A 21935-nucleotide genomic window follows, 5' to 3' on the forward strand; every position below is an offset into this window, starting at 1 on the left:
GTCTTATGGACTGGTGCTGGCCAAGGATGTAGAGGGGAACAGATACCAACCAAATTAGCTGAAAAATTAATCAAATTTACTGACTTGTCCATCAGCCATTAGCTAAATATTTTCATCACAGGAATGGCACTTAAAAACATTCTTCAAATTTCAAGTGTAAGGGCGAAAATCAAAATATTCAGTATACAGATTCCTTTCTGTGCCTTAGACAGTATAGTCATTTTCTTTACAGTCCTTCTTCTTCCCAATTTCTGGGGCTCAGTGGTATATTATACACTATATTTTATTAGACATTCTAGTTGTCTTACTACTCTTCCCATCAGCATAACTAAAGATCTCTCGTCTTTAACCAACTTCCAGCATTAAAAACTTTTTATGTCTTGTTTACCACATATCAGTATAAACATAACTTGCACAGGACACAAGGTAAAACAAAACCAAGGCTAACTAGACCTCTATGTCATTTCCAATCAGATGCCCTTGGGGTTAAGAATGGAACTCATACTATTATTATTTTCTCCACTGGGCATAACCATACAGTGTTGTTTCCATACCCTTCATTTGATTCTTTTTCTTGCCCTAAATGCAAAGAGCATAGATGATGTCAAGTTTGAGATTTACATTTGATGTTGAAGATAATGGTGACTATAAAACTACTGTAAATGGTACAGGCTCCTCATTAGGTTTTCCTTGTCTTAACTTTCATTTGTTGGATGGAAAAATGAGTTTTAACATGGAAGAATCCTTGATTGCAAAGTTAAAGAGGTTCTCTGGAATCAGCTCAGGGAAACGATGTCACCTCAGTGCTGTTGGCACGTGCTCCCTGTCCCAGCCAAGGGCAGTGATCCCTTGAAATTCTCTGATTTCTGAGTGACACTTCACAGTGCTGGGTTAAAGGCTAACATCCCCAACAAAGTGTGAATGGAGAGCAAAAAACTACCTCTGGATGGTCAGAGCTCTCCTTGATCTTTCCAGTTCTTATTGACATTGCCCTAAATATTTCTACCTGTCTCGGCTCTGTACCTTGTCCCCTGAATCCTTTATTCCATGACTGATTTCTACACAAAATTCAATCTCTTGGTCAATATCACCAACCTGTTCTGAGCCATGCACGCACCTGAGCTTCTCTCTCACCTGCTCAGCCAGATGGTTGGTCCAGGCCACTCCTGGCCAGTACTGTCCTACTGCTGAACCATATGATGGAGTCCTGACAATGTAGAAAAGACCAGAGAGAAGAGACTTATTTCGAAATGAGCATGAAAGGGAGGGTGGGAGAAAAAGGAGAGCATCTAACAGGCTGTTTCAGGTTATTACCAAAATGAAGATTAGGATGGCTTTAAAACTCAATGGCACAGGGTATTCAAAATGAGGGAGGCTATGCGAAGGTTAAGTCAAGCGGATAGACCCAGGCGTGAATCTTAGCCTGCTACTTGCTTTTGAGTACCAGGGGTTGGTTTCTTAACCCCATGAGTCTCCGTTATCTCATTTGTAAAATGAAGATCAAGATATCTCCCTTATAGACCTGAGGGGATTACAAGAGATAAGGTATGTGACCTGCTTAGCACAGTGCTTGACCCATAACATGCATTCTGTAACTGGTAGCTTGAAAGAGAAAGTTCAAGAACCCTGGTTTTGGGCTCATAAGGAATTTTCGCTGAGGCTTGTTCAAAAGCAGCTGAGAGCACATTCTAATACGTTTTCAAGTAAAGAACACAACTATAATCCTTTGCTTCTAAGTTGTTTCTTCCCTTTCTCACTTAATTCAAACCTCTGCTCAAATGTCACCTCCTCAGAGAAACCCCCTCCAACCACCTCATGTAAAATGGCACTACCCATCAGTTTCTTTGCCTTATCTTGATTTATTTTTCTTTATGGCATTTGTAATCAGATGTTATATCATATATATATTTTCTGTGACTGGTAGTGGTGCCCTCCTTCCCCAGCGTCTAAGCTTCATGAAGGAAGAGACTTTGATTTATTGCTGTATCCTTACTACTAAGAAAAATGTCCAGGACGAAGGAGGCATTCAATGAATATTTGCTGAGTGAATTACTATGAAGCATTTATTTCCTACTTCATGTTTATTAATATATTGTTGTTATGGTGAATATCTGCGGCCACAAGTAGACAGAGGTACGGGTATGACTGGCAGGACTTTTCCTAGTATTCTTAGATTTCTTGGCCACAAAAGTCGTTTTTTAATATGTGGCACCAACTCACATGATCAAAGCAGAGTTTTTTCCTCAGAGGACTTGACAAGTCCCTTTCAGACTTGCTGAAATCCTAAAAGAAAGCCAGGAACATCACAACCCTTAATTTTTTTGCCAGTCTCATCTCTCAGTGCCCATGAGCTGTGTCGACATCCACAAAGGTGGGAATTCACAAGCGTTTGTGGCTTTCTCTGTTGGCTTGCTTGTAGTCATTCATTCCTTCCCAATAAATTTGCAGAGCTTTTCCTTCTTAGCAGATGCAGTACTCCTGCTTACTCTGCTCTCTGCCTCAGGGGCAATTTATCAGGGCTTGTTTCCCAATTTGCTCCCAGTCACACACGCCTCTTTTATTTCATTGTTCTTCAACTGAGCAAAGAACAGGTTCTGAGGATTGATTATCGGAGCTTTCAGCACTAATGAGCAATTTGTTGTGCAGAAGCTGTGGCTCTACCTGGGGGCTGGCAGGAAGGGCTTCTAGGAGTCACGCATATGAGACTCCTCTTCATTTTCCTCCTTCTGTCAAGCCCAATGAGCACCAAATACCACACTGCATTCAACGGTGCCGGGGCTCAACTCATCTGTGTTAGCAAAGGACATATGAAGGACATCCTTACCTCAATACTGCAACTGCAATTGTGTAGAATCTTTGACAGGGTGTCAGGCTGAAAGCCACTGCTGGAGGTGCAGAGGAAAAGTGAGTGCTGTAGGTTGGCAGAGGCCAATGAGCCTCTCTTGACACTTAGAAACTTCAGTTTTTAAAATGAAGTCTATTGGTTTTATATATATGTATAATCTTTTCTACTAATGGTGTATAAATATTTTATTCCAATGGCATATGAATGCTTTTGCAAAAAATGCTGCTTATTTGATTAAAAAAGTGGGATATAACTATTCTTTATATCTTAATGATAGTATCTCCGATTTTCTATAACTTAAATCTTCTAGAATGAGAGAATTGGACTAGGTTATCCATGGTACTTATATATTTCTACTTAGAGTGTGATCCCTGGACAGACAGCATCTGCTTGACCTGGGATCTTGTTAGAAATGCAGAGTCTCAGGCCCCATCCAGTATCTACTGAATCAGAACCTGCATTTTAACCTGCTCTTAGATGATTCGTATGCACATTACAGGTTGTGAAGCACTGGTCTTCAGCTCTAATATTTTGAGATTCTATGATTATATTTCATAGGTTAAACAATATAATAATCTAAATGCAAAAATAGCACATAGTGGAAAGAACATAGATCCGAATTTGGATTTCAGCTCCATCACTAATAATCTTTGGGAAAATAACTTTTTTTTTGTAATTAGCAGTGTGAAGAAAATAACATCTGCCTTCAGGGTAGATGTGGCGATGAAAAGATAGACCTGTACAGCACCAGCACAAGTACTGTCTGGCACCAAAACCTGATAAGTATTATTGTTAGTTCATTAACATCTAAACAGTTAAGGGATTCTTAAAACTCTTTTACTCATTTGAATTTCATTTTGTGGAAGACCAGCAGCATTTTCCAATGAGTTCCCTCTAAACTGCCTATCGATGAGCTACCTGGGCCTGGAGGGCCCTTTATGTCCCAGGTGGGAGGCTACATCCAATTTAACATCTTATGTGACCGAAAATCCCCAAGCTCTCCGGGTGTTGGAAGCCATTTCCCAGGACTATCCAAAAGAGCTGGCACCTAAGTTCAGCCACTTTCATCCTATTTATGTGCCCTCTATCCCCTACCTCATATTTTCTCTGTTAAAAGGGGAGAACTATAGGGGCAAGGGAGAAGCTCTCCATGGGGCCAAGTAGTCTGTCTGTAGCCCTTCTGCAGGATGCTGAAATAACAGGGCCCTCATCTATGGCTGGTCCTTTGTCCATGAGTTCCGGTTTGCTCCAAGTGATGCCATTCACATTTACCTGGGCCTTTTGCCCAAGATCATTTGGGCAAAGAATGAAGAGTGACAGACAAAACAACCACCTTTCAATCTAAGTGGTATAAGATGTTATGAAATAGAGACCAGAACTGGATCTCATATAAAAAAAGGAGCAGGAAAAAGAACATTCTACTAGGAGTCGAGACTTGGGGTCTAATTCTGTGTATGCAATTATCTGCCTCATCTCTTCTAGTACATTTTATGAATCTAGGCCTTGAATTTTCCATTTTTTAAATATGAAAACTGGATTAAATTATCTTTCCACTTTGAAAGTCAATGGTTTCTTTTCTTTTCTTGTTTTGATCTCATATGCATTGAGGTGAAAAATCCAAAGATTTTTGTGAAAATTTATAGATTTTGTCATCACCTTTCATACCACAAAATCCTAAACCACTTAGATTAAAATGCTTTTAATCTTTGGAATGCTTTATTTTGTCTGCCATTCTTCATATAAACAATTTGTGGCCCATGTGAGTTTAGGGAGAATTTCCTCAGTCAGTGGCTCTGTTTTTCTAAGATATTGCCTTTCCCAAGCACACACATCCTTGAAGATTTTTAAATGATTGAGTTTTTAAGAACTGCTCCTATGTCAGTAAAAAAAGCTTATCTAATTAATTTTGAAAAGAGCATTCCTTATCTAAGATGAGCAAAAGATTTTCATTCTAAATTTAGCAAGTAATAGTTTCTACAACTGGCATTGACAATTATTCCCATAAATAGGAAGGTCAGTGAGAAAGAAGCAAATAGATCTACAAGAATGCTGAATGAAAGTGGTCTGAATGCAGAGACCTAGGACTGAGGATGAAATTCCAAAATGGTCATCTAAACTACTCAGGGAAAAAAAGCCTAAAACCTTGAGCATTTTCTTAGTCTTCATTGATTTGGAAAATACCACTGGATAACAGATCTACCGTTTAACCCATATCCCCCCTTTTAAGACTGCACTCAGAACAATGTCACCTCCCTGTGTGCTCCCAATCATGCAGGTAGAATCGCTCCCACCTTTGCTATAGCACTATGCTTTGTATATAACTATATGCTATTGTATTACATAATGTTATATATCATATTATAGCATCTATCCTATTGCACAGCAATTCCTATTTACATCTGCCTACTCTGCTTGATTGTCGGTCTTTTGAGGACAAGGACTATGTCGTAATCATCTTTGTCTGCCCAGGGGCTAAGGCAGCTCCTGGTGCAATTGATAATAAATGTGTTTTTAATGTTGAATGAATGAATTAATGTGCAATGTATTAATATAATAGGAAGAAACTTATAATGGTGCTTGAGATGGGAAGTATTACAAGGAATCATGGGCTTTCCACTTGAGAGTGGAAATTTCTAAATGAAAAATGTTTTGAGTTGAGTCTAGTCACTTCTGGGGGAGAGAGAATGTTTTTAAATAGGAGGGCTCTAAATGGGGCCGCATTTAGAATAAGGCTCTTATTAAAATTATGACTTGATACCTAACAATTTTCATAACTAGGCAATTTTAATGTAGGTTTCTATCAAACGCTATGTAAGCACTTTGATATGCAGCATCTTCCTTATCAACAAAAATGAAATGAAAAAAGTCTCACAAAATGATAAAATTTGGCAAAGCAAGTAAAGGAAGCCACATAGAAAAGACAATTTCCATAGCAAAACGAAAATGCTCATTTGAACTAAGAATTTGAACTCAGGAAGAAGATTCAGCAGAAATGAAAAGATCTTCTACTTAAAACAGCATATTCAAATAGGTCACTGAATATCAAGAACCTACCTGCTCCCAGGTATTGAGTCATTATTTTTTAATCTTTACATTTATATTTAATAAAACCATAACAGGGAAGAGTCATTGATAAGCCAAAGGGATGCTTCTTTAGCAATTCATTGTAATTCTTACTCTCAGAACCTTGCAAGCATTTTGAGTCCCTGCCTATTTTGAATAAAACCTAAGTTCAGCTCTTTTTGTCTTGCAGTAGGTAAAAAGGTTGTAAACCCTGTCAAATCACCACTGCATTTTGGTTTACAACACCTGGTGCCGCATACGTCCATAGATGTGAAGTTGTGAATTTCTGGAGAGGAACTCTGGGCTGCACTCAAGGGTTTGAATCATTGCCTGGAAAGTGGGGTCTTGCACGCTCTGGTGCTGTTCCGTAGATGATTTATAGACATTCAGAGTGTACAATAACTGTACTCCAACATAAGCCCCCATGCTAATCCTGTTCACTGCCAGGTATTTGCAGTTGAATGTGGCCCCTTTCTGGTTCCTTTCACTTTTCATTTCACACTGGAGGCAGTGCCCCTACTCTTTACAGATCGCTGAGTCAGAGGCCATGCCCGTCAAAAGCAATGCCTCCTGCTCTTTGTCCTGTGGCTTCCTAGATTGAACTTTTGCTATGACAGAATGCATAGTCTTAGGTAAGAAACTTGTTTTCACTAGTTCCATCAACCTCCATGCCCTGTAGTTGAAGCTGTGTCAGTGTCCTTAAATCAGCTGTCAGAAAATAGTATGATTTTTCTAAAGTGGGTAGAAAGGAAGGAAAAGAGGAAAAAGAAGTGAATGGGAGAAGCAGCCCTCTGGAGTCAGCACATAGACACACTCTCTGAAAGAGGAACAAATGGCGGATGTTTTACAGACCCAGAACAATATTTTGCACTTCAACATTCAACTACATTAAATGATTCTAAAGATCCGTTCTAGGCATATTCAGGTAATTGGATGAAAATTTGCTCTGCACACAGATATTTGGGAGCTGATAGAAAGTCTGTATGAGGGACATGGATTTTTAAAGTCGAATTTCTCCAAATAAGGTTCTTTTTAATCTCCACAACATCAATCCTTACAGCAAAACCCTAGCTATCAGCGTCCACTAGATCATCATATTTCTATGTATTCCCAGGCACATATTCTCAGGGATCCATGGCACACGTTAAAGAAAATACTTTTAGAGATTTTCTTTGCAGAAAACCCAAAATGAAACATTCATGAGAGCTACGTGTGCTTGGAAGGTACACAGAGTACACAGAGAATTTTGATATCAAAATTTATATCCAAGTGATATAAAAATTTATACTCCAAGTGATAGTTCTACACCAGCTCAGAATTAGAGTTGGCACCTTCATATCACGTAGGCAAGATCCTAGAAATACTTCTGCTTTTATATTATAAATATCGGTATTATAAAGAAGTTAGTATATTCATGAAATGCATATTATACTCTGACTTTCCTTTTAGCTACCTGAGAGGGAGTGTGGGGCACAAAGGCTCCAATACCTTGTTTGCTATTAATAAAAACCCTACAGAATTGTATCTGAATACGAATTTTTATATTGTTTTTTATCTCAATGTTTAAAAATGGTTAAACATTCAGAGACCTAGAGCCGCAATTATTAGAGCCACAACTCAGGACACCCTCTGCTCTGGTTTGCATCATTCAGAGATTTCAGGCAAAAGCAGATGTCATTCCACTTGTTTTTCTTCTAAGTAGGACACCAGGCTTCCTCTTTCTCTTTAATGGAGCATGGCCCTGAAGATCACTAGCCAATATTATCTATTAGCTGTGTGTCATGTGTGCTGGGCTAAGTAGCCCTCTTGAAACTATAAGTTGATTAAGCAAAAGAACCTTGCTTTTTACCTATTTTTGGGCCCACTGCAGAGCTAGACACAATGGCTCAATAAACATAGTAATAAGAGTATTCTTACAACACTCCTATTCAGCAAGAAAATATTCTTTCAAGAAAACTCTTTCTTATCATAAACTTCCTTAAAATGGGTGGATATGAAATATGGATATCATTCAGATGTATTTCTTACTATCAGAGAAAGGGAGTTTGGTTCCAGAAACACAAAGAGCAATATGTCAAATACTCAAGAATAAAAGCATTCATATCCATGATGTGGAAAGCTGATGGGGGAGGCAGAGATTAGGGTCAGGTTTGGTGCAATGGGGGCGGGGCTAAACCCTTTCTTTGCATAAAAGAAGGGCTCCTGGGAGGGGCGTGCCCAAGAACAATGGCTAAGGCAAGATCTGGTTCTAACTGAAGGAGTGACAAATGAATACGATAGGCTCTGTTTTCCTTAGCAATCCTTGAAACAGTTATTCCTCAGCTGGAGGAGGCTGGACGGGATTCCTGGTAGAGTACCATGTCCTTCTCCATGTGCAGGCAGATTACAGACTGTGACCTCTAAGCTATCCACCTTTGTCATCCATAAACTGTCTACTAGGTCCCTTGGTGGGAGGCCTTCAAGTGGGTCTCCTCTGAATTTGGAAATTTCTGCAATCCAGCTTCCCAAGACCTCTATCTCTTTCCTGATACCTGGAAAAAATGCCTTTAAGGAGGTTTGTGTGCGTGTGTGTGTGTGTGTGTGTGTGTGTGTGTGTATTACAGAGAGAGATTTCGTAATGAGGCTTAAACTGAAGCTGAGATAAGACTGGTGTGAATTGATTTTAGTCAAAATTTAATTGGGTCTGTCAATCTGTAAATGCCAGGTTACCAGCTCCTTCACAGTGTGGATACTGGGAAGGGAGTTAGGCCGAGTAATTTCTATCAAGAAAGAATACCAAAGGGGCCAGAAACAAGAGGCTGGGAAAAAATGAAAAAAGAGAGACAGCTGTGAATATCTGATAATTTTGCCCTAGAGGGTCCTTGTGTCTCTTTGATTGAGCAGGACAGACAGCTGAGGTACATTATGGGATTTTTGTCAGGCTACTGGAAATGGCAGCATCCTCACTTCTCATGATTTATAAAGAGCATTTTGGCTTATTTGACACTGACTTTATACAAGACAGCACCTCTCCCAGAAGGTTCATTAATCAACTCCTGAGGACCCTGAGTGAGAGGTCTGGCAGTGTCCTGCTTAACACTCCCCACTCCCCACCAGTAAGGGGCTGCACTCATGCCTACGATGGTCACCATTCTCACTCTAGTCTGCCTCCCTGTTCCCAGTCCCTCAGTAGGCTTTTGGTTTAACTATTACATGTGCAAATATCACCAGGGTCCTATGAAAGTTATATATATGCACTTGGCACTTTTTCCATATTTGGAAAGAGAAGTATTTCTAGATGGATGAACACAGCATTGAAGAGGCAAGGCTAAAGCCAAGTGTTTCAAACAGCAGCTGAAAGGCTACGAATTAAATGCATGAATAAAGGAGCACACTCATAGTGGTAATTTCAGATGGAGAAAAACAGGTAATTGTATGATCATTACTGTTTGAAGAGCCATGAAATGCCTCCTTTACTTGCTGTTAAAATGCTATTTGCTTTCTAAGCATATTCTCCAAGCAGGATATGAAGAAACAGTAAATTCTTATTTTCATTTAGGCTGTATACTCTTTGAATAAACACATAGATTCTTATTTTGGCATGAAGCTGACAAAAGGCATCATTAATACAGTAATGGCATAACAATAGCAGGGATAATAATAGTGTTCACCTCTAAGGGACCAGGGAATTTTCCTACGCAGTGTGTCAGGAATCCTCCCATAGTTCCCACTGGGGAGATAAAGGGCAGGCAGTATCATAGAGATTTTCTTGGTGGGGAAATTGAGGTCCAAAAGTGAAGTGATTCAGGGACTAAAGGGCTTCTCAGGGGCACACTAGACACTCTAGAAGTCCATGTAATGCCACAAAACCCAAGAGTGGGCCTCAAACTCCATACAGCATGGGAACCACTCTCATCTAGCCCTCGGGCACTACTCTTTACACAGAATCTCTCTCCTTCAAGAAACACTCTCTTGCTTGTCTACTATTATACTTCTTTCCTCCTACTTTTACCACCCAAGGGTGAGATTGTCTGCCCACTGCAAGACATGCCAATAGTCAACAAGCAATGTGGTAGAAGAGAAAGGACTTTAATACAGCTTGCTAGCAAGGGGAAAGATGACCAACTAATGTCTGAAAGAACCATCTTACAAAACAAAGGCTACAGACCACTTATATAGGGGGCTGGTCTCCCACTGAGGGAGGCATCTGGTCTCTGGGTGGGAGCAGATATCTGGTCTCAGTTCCTGATAGTCTTTCATTTTACTGGATATGCATCAAAGACCAGACCAACGCCCTATACCCTGATCTTTCAGTTGTCATTGATGACTGCTATTAGCATAGACTCTCTGCCCAGGGGTCATCACATTCCTAAGGAACTCAAAAGAACAAAGTTATTAATTTATAGCAGCTGGGGGGGCCATAAAATCTACAGAGCATGTCTGGATTAGTTAATCAGAGGTCATTCAAAGTCACAATATGGTTTCTTTTCTACAATATGGCTTCCCTTATGCCAACCTTGTGTTGAGCTGGTATCAATATCTCTCTATTGCAGAAGCTGCAGGGTGGTTAAGAACATCACCTATGGAGCCATGTTCTGGAGCTAACTCTGGACTAGTGAAGGTCTCTTCTGCCCTGTGCTAGCTGTGAGACCTCACACCACTGACCTATCCTCTCTTCGTCTCCATTTCCACATCTGTAAAGGGTGATTTTAATCAAAGCTACTTCAAGGATTGTTGGGAGGATCCAGCGCTGATATGTGGAAGACACTTGGAACAGTGCTGGGCCCATGCCAAGCCTTATGCAAATATTAAGTGAATAAAATCACTCATCCCTTTCTGTTTTCCCTCACATTTTATTCTCCAACAAAGGACAACTGTTTGTAGTTTTATTAACTTACCGTGCAGTGAGTTTCCTTGGATGCCTTTGCTCCTGATGTTTTCCCTTTCTGGAAGGCTTTTCCCTCTTAGACAAGACTTCTTCCTTCCATGGCTCCCATGGCTGACTGACCCCACAGTGCCCTTCAGGATTCCTATTAGAGTGTTACTTAGATTATATTGCAGTTCCAGGTAGAATGAAGCAGGTCACAGCTGACAAACGCTGATCCTTAATTTCCATCGTATCTCTCTCCTGGTTCTCTCTTCTCTTTCTGGCCAATTCATCTTGGTTACCCTTTTGCATGCCTCTTCTCCACCCTGTTTCCTCAGGGCTCTGTTCTAGGTCCCTTTATTTTCTCACTAAGTGTACTTCCGTTCTAGATGCTCTCTTTCACTCACTTGACTACAAATCCTTAAACTGACTATTTCTATTTCCAGATCTTTCTTTGGAGTTTCTGACCCATATAATCAAATGGTACCACAGTCTCTTTACTCATATGTTCAGGCAGCAAACATTCACCATGTTCAGAATTGCACTCAGTATTTTTCTCCCAAATTAAATCCTCCCTCTAAAGTTTTCACTCACCCTAGTATTCCTCTGAAGCGTCCCATGCTCAAAAATTAGCCCTATTCCTCTTGTTCTCTCACCTTCTATGAAAACTCTGGTCCTCTCAGCTAATCTCAGCAAGGTATTAGGAAAGCTAACTGATTATATTAGTTGAAAGGATCATGTAATGGGGGCCCTTCTCACTCACTCCTCCTAGGAGTGCTTTCTTATGAGCCCAAATGAATTGCAATCCTAAATTATATCATTTGATTGACTCCAGTAAGGCCCAGACCTGATGGTCTGTTCCAGAATTTCTTTGTTTATTACTAACTGTAAGTTGGGAACCAGAATTTGATCCTTTTCTTTCATCTCACTGCTTCCAGAGCTCCTTCCACACTCTACAGAATTGGAAGGGGCTCTGTTCTATTTCATTTCTTTCTAGCCCAGGTAGGGCTTTACTTTCAAATTTATCACCTCCCTTCAGCTTTTAAATGCAAGCCTGAATTCTCTTGGACATCTGTACAGAAGACAGGGGAACCTGGGTGACTGTGAACTCAAAGATGGAAAGTGAGTGAGGAGTTACCCACAACTCGCTGACTCTAAAATCCTTGTTGACCAAATACAAGTTTTGATAATATTTCACCTGCACTGGAATAGTGAGTGTCTTTATAAAGAAACACTAAACCATGCCCTCTCAAATAAATTAACATTTCTGTTTTTACTGAATATATTAGTAATAATTATAATTTATTTTCATCCTTCCTTTTAAAAATGCATTTAAGTTCTTATAGAGGCACACATATAGAACAAGGGAAACAAATGTAGGAAAATGAGGCTGAATAATAGATAAGGTCAGTGCACAAAATACAAAGAAGGCAAAGATGGGAGATAGAGGTGGAGCAAAAATTAGGTTTGGAGTTTTCCAGTGGCTGCAATTAAGGGGTAAACACAATAAGTTATAAGAACAAGATTAATGGTGTTCACATGATAAAAGGACAATGTTTTTGGGGGTTTTTTTTGTTTCTGTCACCTGAGAAAAATTTCTTTCCTAAAGAATACATGGTATGATGTAGTGAACTACGTCCAGAGCAATATTGTCCACCAAGTCCCATGGTGAGTTTCATAAGGCTGCTACTTAAGATGGCCCTCAAGACAGTAGGTGGCTCAATGACAAAGCAAAGCTAAAGAAAGGCACAGTGTTGAGGGGTCCGTGGACTCTGGTACAAGTGTACTGCTTGTACCTCACACAGTGTGAGGCTAAATATGGACTCGGGACAAATTGCCTGAGTTTGGAACCTGACTTTGCCACTTCCTGGCTATGTGTCATTGAACAAATTACTTTATCTCCCTGGCTCAGTGAAGTCATCTATAAAGTGGAAGTAATAATATTATCTACCTCATACGTTTATTATGAAGATTCAATTAGTTGATATGTGTGAAGGGCTTAGAATAGCACCCTGGGACAAAGCTTAAGCTATTATTAATCAAAGGAAAAAAAGTGTAGAATATCTGGAAGAAAGACCACACACAATTTAAGCCACAAACACAATAAATACCATTTATTGCTGATACACCTTGGATCACAGTTAGGAGATGAGAATTTGAGAGTATACATTCTGACAAGAACCTAGCCTGCAGAAATTCTATATGGCTGATTAAAGGAGGAACCATATGCTTTGATAATCAACCAAGTGGGAGGCTGGGTTGACATCTGTAATGAGAGATCAGAAACCCACTGAACACATGGAGAATGGAAGACCATCCTCCCACTATGAATGCCGCAACGCTATCTGTGGAGGGACCCAAATGTCTCTCAAGAAAGAGTTCTGGGTCCACTAAGATACATACAGTTTTTCAAGGGCCCTAATTCTGTGCAATAAAGAGAGCTTGGCTGAAATAATTTCAGTTTGGAGAATTTTCAAAGTGAGTATGAATATTTATCCATCCTGACCATATATCTCATTAGGCAATCAGAAAACATTTTAAATGCTTGCAAATACTTAATGAATTCTACAAGATGAACTGGATTCAGATACTCTAGATAACTGAGTTTGGCTTGCTATGTAGGGCAGTAAGGCACAAATAAATCCCGTGTTGGAAAATCATGGTTTTAACATTTGAGTAGTTAACAAAAGTCCATTCTTTTGACACTTGCAGTATCAGTTATGTATTGAGGCCAATCCTCACTTATGGGGAAAAAATGCCTTAGCTACAAATGCAAGAATAATGATACCTCTTTTCTTCTTTATTTGAACAACAAAAATTTACCTGATGATTATATTATTTTCCTGAACTATTAACCATTTATTTTTATTATCATGCACTATAAAACAAATGATGACTTATGCATAAAATATTTCAAATGATTACATTATGTTTCACTTGATTATTACATCAAACACTTCAGGTATTTTCTTTATAGATTCTGTAGAATAGAATGGTCATCTGTTTGCAACTTAAAACATTCATGTGTATGTTATGTACATCACATTTATGTTGCTGGATTCCTCATAAAACTATTACCTCGAATGTTATTATGTGTGCAAATTTTCTGGATATTGAGTCAAGAAGAAAGAAAAATTAATGTGATGCTTGATTTCCAGGACATTTCACAGATCTAAATCTAGTAACATAATCTAGTAGCATAAAAATATTTATGTATAACTTAGTTTGCTAAAGCAAATCTGAACCGTTAAGCTTGACAAGTATGACTTTTAGTTCACTTTTCAAAATTCTTTCTTTTTAAATATCTTCCTTAAACTCCTTCTAAAACTGTACCTACTTCATAAAGCATTTGACACTGAAAGTAAATGAAGTGGCAGCTCTTCTTTCACCATTCCCCTAAACACCGAATTTATACAGTCACTCACTTCCTCTCTCAGCCACTCTGATTCTATTATCCTCATCTTTGGGTGAGGGTTGTAATCTGTATTTGATTGTAAAACCCATGTCAGTTTTGAGAAAATAAATTTTCATATTTTTAAGTCTTTATAAAACAATTGAAGTGATTGAATATGCATTATATTGTTTAACTAAGTCTTTAAATACTTCGTCCCACCTATGTCTAAAATTAAATAAGGTCATGTTCATGTAGCAACGTAAATCCAGTTGAAAAAGATATCATCTAACTGCTTTTTGGTGTTGTTTACAGTGAATATTTCATTTCCAGTAAGCTGTTTTTGAGTGATAGGGTCACAGATTTAGAAATCAGATCTTTTTAAGGAGTCTCTTGTCATAGAATTAAAGCCATTCTGCTTTATGTTGTTCTCATATATTGCACACAGGCTTACGCCCAATATCCAATTGCATTCTTAGGTAAAATACATAAATTAAACCATGACATTGACTGTGAAGTATGTCATCCCTATGCCGCCTCTTCATTTGTGGCTTTAAGTTGTATTTAGAGATTTGTTCTTATAGTGAGTCTAAATTAGAGAAGGAATTAATATGTCGGATTCTTTTAAAAGGAGATTATGCTGTGGGGCACTCTGCATTGTGCAGATGTCTGCATGAACACAAGTGAAGCAACACCGGCTGGCACACTCTCTGCTTTCTGCCACCTCTCGTTTACATCACCGCCAAGGTTGTCTTAGCATTCTCTTCCTCACACACAAACCACAGCAAGGGAGGCCTCAAATCCTGTGAGAGCATTTGGAGGGGAATTCATCAGAACCAATGCTCTTGCATATTCTAGCTTGGTTGTTATTACTTTAAACAAGTTGACTTATATCTGACTTGCTTTTAATCATTCCTTCAATTTCTTTCATCCATTCACGTATTCAACAAGTATACAGATTGTCCGCTAGGGACCAGACATTATTTTAGGTGCTGGGATATAGCAAAAGAAAAAGAAGAGTTCTCACTCTTACTAATATTGCATTACAATGAGAGAGACAGACAATAACTAAGTATATAGAAAGTATATAATGTTAGGTGATGATAAATGCTATGGAGAAAAATAAAGCTAATGAAGCAGATAAGGAGGATAGAAAGTGCCAGTGGCAGGATGGTTCAGAGGGATGACTTGCCATTTTATTATATGGGTGATAAAGTGGCACTTAAGTAGAGATGTGAGGGGCATTGAGACATCTGAATGTGAATAGGAAGGGAATTTCAGATGGAGAAAGTAGTAAGTGCGAAGGACCTGAGGTAGGAGCATGCTTGGCTTGTTGGAGGAACAGCCAAAAGCTTTGGTGGACCAAGTATGGGGCGAAGTCATAGGAGAGAAGGTCAGAGCTATAATGGATCATGGAAGTCATACTAAGTAGAAGTCTTGTGAGGGACAGGCAAATTCCCTGGGTCATTTGAAGCAGAGGAGCGATTTGACGTGATTTACATTCAGGGTGGGGAAGACACTTTACAGAGAACAAGAATGGACCAGACTAGAGGCTATTGCAGTGACCAGGTGAAAGAAGGCGATGGCTTAGACTAGGGTAGTGGGGGTGGTGGTGATGAGAATTATGAGATTCTAGATATCTATTTTGAAGGTAAGTCCAACAGGATTTGATACATATAAGATGATTATGTCCTGGTTTCTACTGGACACTCCAGTTATAATTATTAAGAGTGCCCTCTTTAACTCTCAAAAGTATCTCAGTTTGAATTAAATTATACGGTCTTCTGTTTATAAAGCACTTTATACTTTCCAAGCATTTCCTTAAACATTATCTCAAAAAACCCTGATAAAATAGATACCATGATTCTCCCTTGATGGAATCTGAGGCTAAGAAAGTTTTAGCGACTTGTCCAAGGTTACAGACAGCAATGGCAATTCCAGAATTTCATAGCAGGTCTTTTGGCTTCCAGGCCAACGTTCTTTCTCCTGCACCACAGTTAAGTTGAAACTACAAGGCACAAGGACACCAATTATCCTCTCATTCACTCACTAATTCATTCATTAAACATCTATTTGCATGTATTAGACACTTTTCTAAGCAGTTGGGATACATAATCAACCAAAGATCCCTGTCCTTTTATAGACTACATTCTAGCAGGGTAAAAAGAATAATAAACAATAAATATAAGAAATAAGTAAAATATGTGGTATGTTAGAATATAATGAGTGTAATGGGAAAAAAGTAGAAAAGGGTAAAGAGGATTGATTCAGAGTGTCCAGTATTAACCTGGAGGTGGTCAGGGTAGGTCTAAGAAGGTAAGTAAGTCAAGCAGAAGAGCATTCTAGGCAGAGGAAATGGCTGGAGTAAAGGTTCTAGACAATGGCAAGTCTAGTGTGTTCAAAAACATAGGAAGAAAGCCCATCTGCCGGTGGCAAAGCGAGAAACAGGAATTTTAGCAATGGTCAGAGTGATAGCGGTACCAGGTAGTGCAATATCTTGCAGGCCACTGTGAGAGCTTTGGATTTTCCTCTGGGTAAAATCAGAAACCACTACAGGGTTTTGAGCCAAAGAAGAGCATGATATGACTGGTGTTTGAAAAGAATGACTCTGGCTGCTTTTTTATAACGGACTGTAGAGGGGAAGGGGAGAAGCAGGGAGACTTGTCGGGAATCTACTACTACAGCATTACCATGAAAATTGATGATGGCCTGGACCAGCGTGAACAGGGGAGAGGGTGAGAAGGGGTGAGAATCTGGGCATATTTTGAAGATAGTCTTAACACTATTTCCTAATGGATTGTGTGAGGGAAAGAGAATTGTCAAGGAGTATTCCACGGATGGAGTTTGCCATTAACTTAGATAGGGAAGGCTGTAGGTAAAGCAGTTTGTGGGGGAAGATTAGGAGTTTTGTTTTGTACGTTCCAGATTTGATATGTCTATTAGGCACCAAATGGCTATTGGGTATATGAGCAACAGGGCACACGAGGCTCAGGACAGATATCTGGGCTAGAGATATACATTTGGGAGTTGTCAGCACGTATTTCGTATTTAAAGCCAAGGAACGGTATTAAGTCACTGAGGAAAGGAATGTATGCGGAAAAGACGGCCAAGAACTGAGACCAGGGTACTCTGATTGCAACAGAGTGTGAGGAAGAGAAGGAACTTGCAAAAGAGACTGAGAAGCAATCCAAGCAATGACATTAGGACAAAACCAAGAAAGAGACTTGATAGGCAAGTGAAGAAAATACATTAGAGAGGAGGGGCTGACCAACTACAAAATATGGCTAATAGGTTAAGGAAAATGAGGACTGAGAATTAACCATTGGGTTTGGCAGTGTGGAGGTCATCAGAGACTGGATGAGAGTTGTTAGAACGACGGGGCTTGAGATTCTAAATTTCTAACAAGCTTTCAGGTGATGCCAATGCTGCTGGTCCAGGGACCACACTTTGAGTAGCAAGAATCTAGTCAAGAAGCAGAAGCATGGGCTTTAGAAAGGAGCAAGGGCAGGAGAGCATGTGGCCACAGATGCTAAAAGATAGATTATGAATCTGAGGAAGTTCCTTCTGAATGTTTCTATTTTCTCAATGAAATATAAAGTCAGGTCATCAGCTGAAAGTGAAGATAGGGAAGAAAGTGTTGAGTTCTGGAGAAGAGAAGACAAGGTGCAACATAGTCATCTAGGTGAGTGGGGCAGTGAATGGACTGGGGATGAATAGCATGATTGCTGGGCAGCATCAGGGCCAAGTGCAGGTGTGTGGCAATGAATTTAAGGTAAGAATAATTAGCGTGCTTGAGTATTCTTTTTTAAGCATGTTTTGCTACACAGGTACAGTTATACAGTAGGCAGAATTGGATTTAACCATAATTAAGTTTTTCTGGGGATGCTAGCAAAATGAGAGAGGGCCAGGGAATTGAGAATCTTCCTAAGCGTGTGATTATAATAATTAGCAATAAAACTTAAGCTAGGTAAGGAAAGAAGAGGAGCCTTTAAGGAGATGAGGGACACTGCAAGCTGGTGGAATCAATGTGCTGGAGATCACAGTGGGGTAGAAAGAGAGTACAGGGTACAAGAAAGAGTGAGTTGGAAAGATCTGGGGGGTGTTCAGAGAATGAATGCGTGCCACTGAGATTATGAAGTGCCTAGGGGAAGGCCTAGGTGACGGCCTTAGGAGCGAGGACTTGAGACTGAGTGAAGGAAGCTATTGGAAAAGAGGTTCAGGGAACTAAGGAGCTAAGGAGGTGGATCTCTCACAGCAGTGTTTCTCCAATTTTATCTGTATCCAACTCTCATGATGGGGTTAGTAAAACTCAGATTGCTGGGCCTCACTCTCAGAAATTTTAATTCGGTTGGTCTGTTACAGGGCCTGAGAATTGGGTTGTGTTGACATCACTGGTTGGAGGACCACACTTGGGAAACATGTCCTACAGATACGTTGAAATAAAGAATTAAGTTGTAATTTATTCACAATAGCCAAGATGTGAAAGCAACCCAAATGCCCTTCAACTGATGAATGGATAAAGAAGATGTGGTATATATATATACAATGGAACACTACTCAGTCATAAAAAAGACCAATTGTCCCATTTGCAATAACATGGATGGACCTTAAGGGTATGATAAGTGAAATAAGCCAGACAGAGAAAGATAAACACTGCATGATCTCACTTATATGTGGAGGATAAACAAACACATGGGTAAAGGGATTAGTGGTTACCAGAGGGAAAGGGGCTTGGGGGATGGGTGAAAGGGGTAAAGGGGCACATACGTATGGTGATAGGTAAAAATTAGACTACTGGTGGTGAGCACGAGGCAATCTATACAGAAACTGATAAATAATAACATACATCTGAAATTATACAATGTTATAAACCATTATGACCTCTATAAAATAACTGAAGAAACAAAAGATTTAAGAGAGGAATAATGCAGGAGAGCGCAATACCAATTTTGGAGCTCAAATTGCCAAAATAAGGGCTGGCCCCGTGGCCGAGTGGTTAAGTTCGTGCGCTCTCCTGAGGCTGCCCAGGGTTTTGCCCGTTCGGGTCCTGGGCGCCGACATGGCACCACTCATCAGGCCACTTTGAGGAGGCATCCCACGTACTACAACTAGAAGGACCCACAACTAAAATATATACATATACCGGGGGAATCTGGGGAGGAAAAGCAGAAAAAAAAAAGAAAGAAATTGCCAAAACAAGAGGGGGAATGCTCCAGAGGTTGGGAGTGAACAGTCTCAATGAACTGTAGTGGAGAGTGTAATCTGATTGCAATGCAACACAAGTGTTTACTGTAGTCTTCTCACTCTGCTCTTGATCAGTGACTCAAACTGAGGCTCTGGAGTCAGGCTGGTTGTTTATAGCAATGTGACATTGGACCAGTTGTTTAACTCTTTGTATCTGTTTCCTCACCTGTAAAGTAGGGCTAATAAATAAAGGTACCTACCTGCTGAGGTTGTTGAGAGGATAAATGAGTTAATAAATGCTTGAGTAGTTAGAGCAGTATTGACACATGGTGCTCACTAAACTCAGCACAATTGTATCTTTTATTTACTCATTTCCTCACCTTCTATGTTTGAATAAGCTCTCCTGAAATCCCCTAGCTTGCTCTGAAGCTGATCTTTTGCAATTGGTTTGATTGGAACTCTATACTTTTCTTAATATTATTTGGAATTTTGAACCTGACTCCCTATAACAAGTGGAACTTTAGGTAATTTAGACATTCATCCTTTGAACTAGGAAATGTTGTAAAGGACATTGACATAACATGAAAGCATGTCATTATATAGACGTAAACTATAATTATAATCATAATTGTTTTATTTCCGTAAAGGTCTCTCACCCAGTATAGAAATGGATCTGACCAAAGCTCTTTTGTGAACTTTTGTCTTGGACCTCATGCTTGACTACAAAGAAAATCATAAGCGAAACTACAGTCACGCATCACTTAACGACGAGGATATGTTCTGAGAAATTTGTCATTAGTTGATTCTGTCCTTGTGTAAACATCATAGAGTATACTCACACAAACTTAGATGGTATAGCCTGCTACACATCTAGGCTGTATGTCCTAATCTCATGGGACCACTGTTGTATATACAGTCCATCCTTGATGAAACATTGTCATGTGGCACATACTGTATAGAGAAATATACAGAAATAGTTCAACTGCATCTGTAATGTCATTATATTATCTTACTGGACAATGTAATACATGTAACTAGGCTGTATACTGAGTTTAAACTACCCATATCTTGATTCCTGCATTATGTCCCATGCAATGTAATTAGGAAGAAGTAATAGGTGGTTGCTCAGCAAAGCCTGGAGTCCATGTTGGCTATGCATTTTTCCCCTACAAGATGACTTTCCAAATGGAGAGAGAGGGAGACAGAGAGAGAAGCAATTTAACAAATGATTTTTTTCATCTCCAAAGGGAGTTCCCCAGAGTCATTCAGCAGAATATTTTCAAACTTTATACTATAAAGCATTAGCCTTTCTAGGTCACTGTATTACATCTGAGCCCAAAATTAAAACCATAAATACTTAAAGCCTTAACTTCCATATTGTTTAAAAGCTGGTAAAAAACAGGCATTTTGCCTTTGCCACTTTACTGTGCACATGTGTATGAGAAACACCACTTTGGAAAATATGGCTTAAAAACAGTCAGAGAACAAGGGAAGAGAAAAGACAATTTACATGTTTCCATTTTTCTTTCCCTTTTATTTATTCACTCCTGCTTAGTATCAGGCCTCATACAACTCTCTATCCAATTTAAAGAGGGAGGAATTGGCCATCTCAAGCTAACAGTCAAATCAACATTAAAATATGGAAGGTGATTGTAAGTCTAAGATCTCCCATAGCACCTGTTGCATTGCTGGTCCACAACAGATAACTAATAAACATTGATTCTCTGACACTGAGTCTAACGTATAGACCTTTCATTATCTGGTCTGCCTAGTGAGCCATAATAGCAATTGTTTTAGAACAAACCCTCCCTGATTCACAGTGTGCCTGTCTGCAGGCAACTTAGCATCACTGTCCCCTTCTATGCTCTCCTTTGTAAGGCAGGAGCTATACACATGGGAACTACATTTTCCAGAATCTTTACTAGCAGGGTTACTGATTAGAGCCTACCAATCAGAAACACTCTCAAGACATCTGGAAGGTAGAAGAAAAGCAGAGGACAAACTTATGTTCTCCTAGCAGAAGCAAAAGACATGTGTGCTTTGATGGATGTGAGCCTTACAGTGTGCAGGCAGCTGTGGATGCCGCTGGTGTGTGTTGCATGTTGGCAACTCCTGAATTCCTGAAAGTTTGTGGAGCCCTTCTCTGTCCTTGTCCTCTGGTCCTTCTAATGATTTTGAAGCTCCTGATTCCCTTATGAAATCTCTTCTGGTTTGAAATGCTCATTTTCCTGATGAAACCTGTCTAATATATCCAGATTAGGGGGAAGGAGATGAATTGGGAGACAGGCTCACCACAGGAATCCAAGCTCTGTTGGTTAGTCTACTAGGAGGCATAGCCACAGAGTAGCAAAACTATGTCACCTAAGGACATACTAAATACTCTGGAGCTGAGCTGAGTGGGAGATAAGTCAAATACAACCTAAGTAGCTGTTTGGCCTTGAATAAGTCTCTTGATCTCAGTTTGCTCATTTGTAAAATGGAGTTAAAAATAGTACTTACCTCATTGGGAGTTAATAATAGTACTTACCTCACTGGGTTGTTCTAGCGAATTAATATTTGTAAAATTTGTGGCATAAGGAATGGCACATGGTTAGCACTATACGATT

General features: G+C 39.6%; 1 protein-coding gene across 4 annotated transcripts in view; it reads right to left on the reverse strand.

Moving 5' to 3' along the window:
• The window catches only part of PTCHD4 (patched domain containing 4), a 185382-nt gene that overhangs the window by 56556 nt on the left and 106891 nt on the right, over positions 1-21935 (reverse strand). The gene's annotated exons all lie outside the window — the stretch shown is intronic.

Source organism: Equus caballus, chromosome 20 (genome assembly GCF_041296265.1).
Source record: "Equus caballus isolate H_3958 breed thoroughbred chromosome 20, TB-T2T, whole genome shotgun sequence".
In the NCBI taxonomy this organism is placed as follows: Eukaryota; Metazoa; Chordata; class Mammalia; order Perissodactyla; family Equidae; genus Equus; species Equus caballus.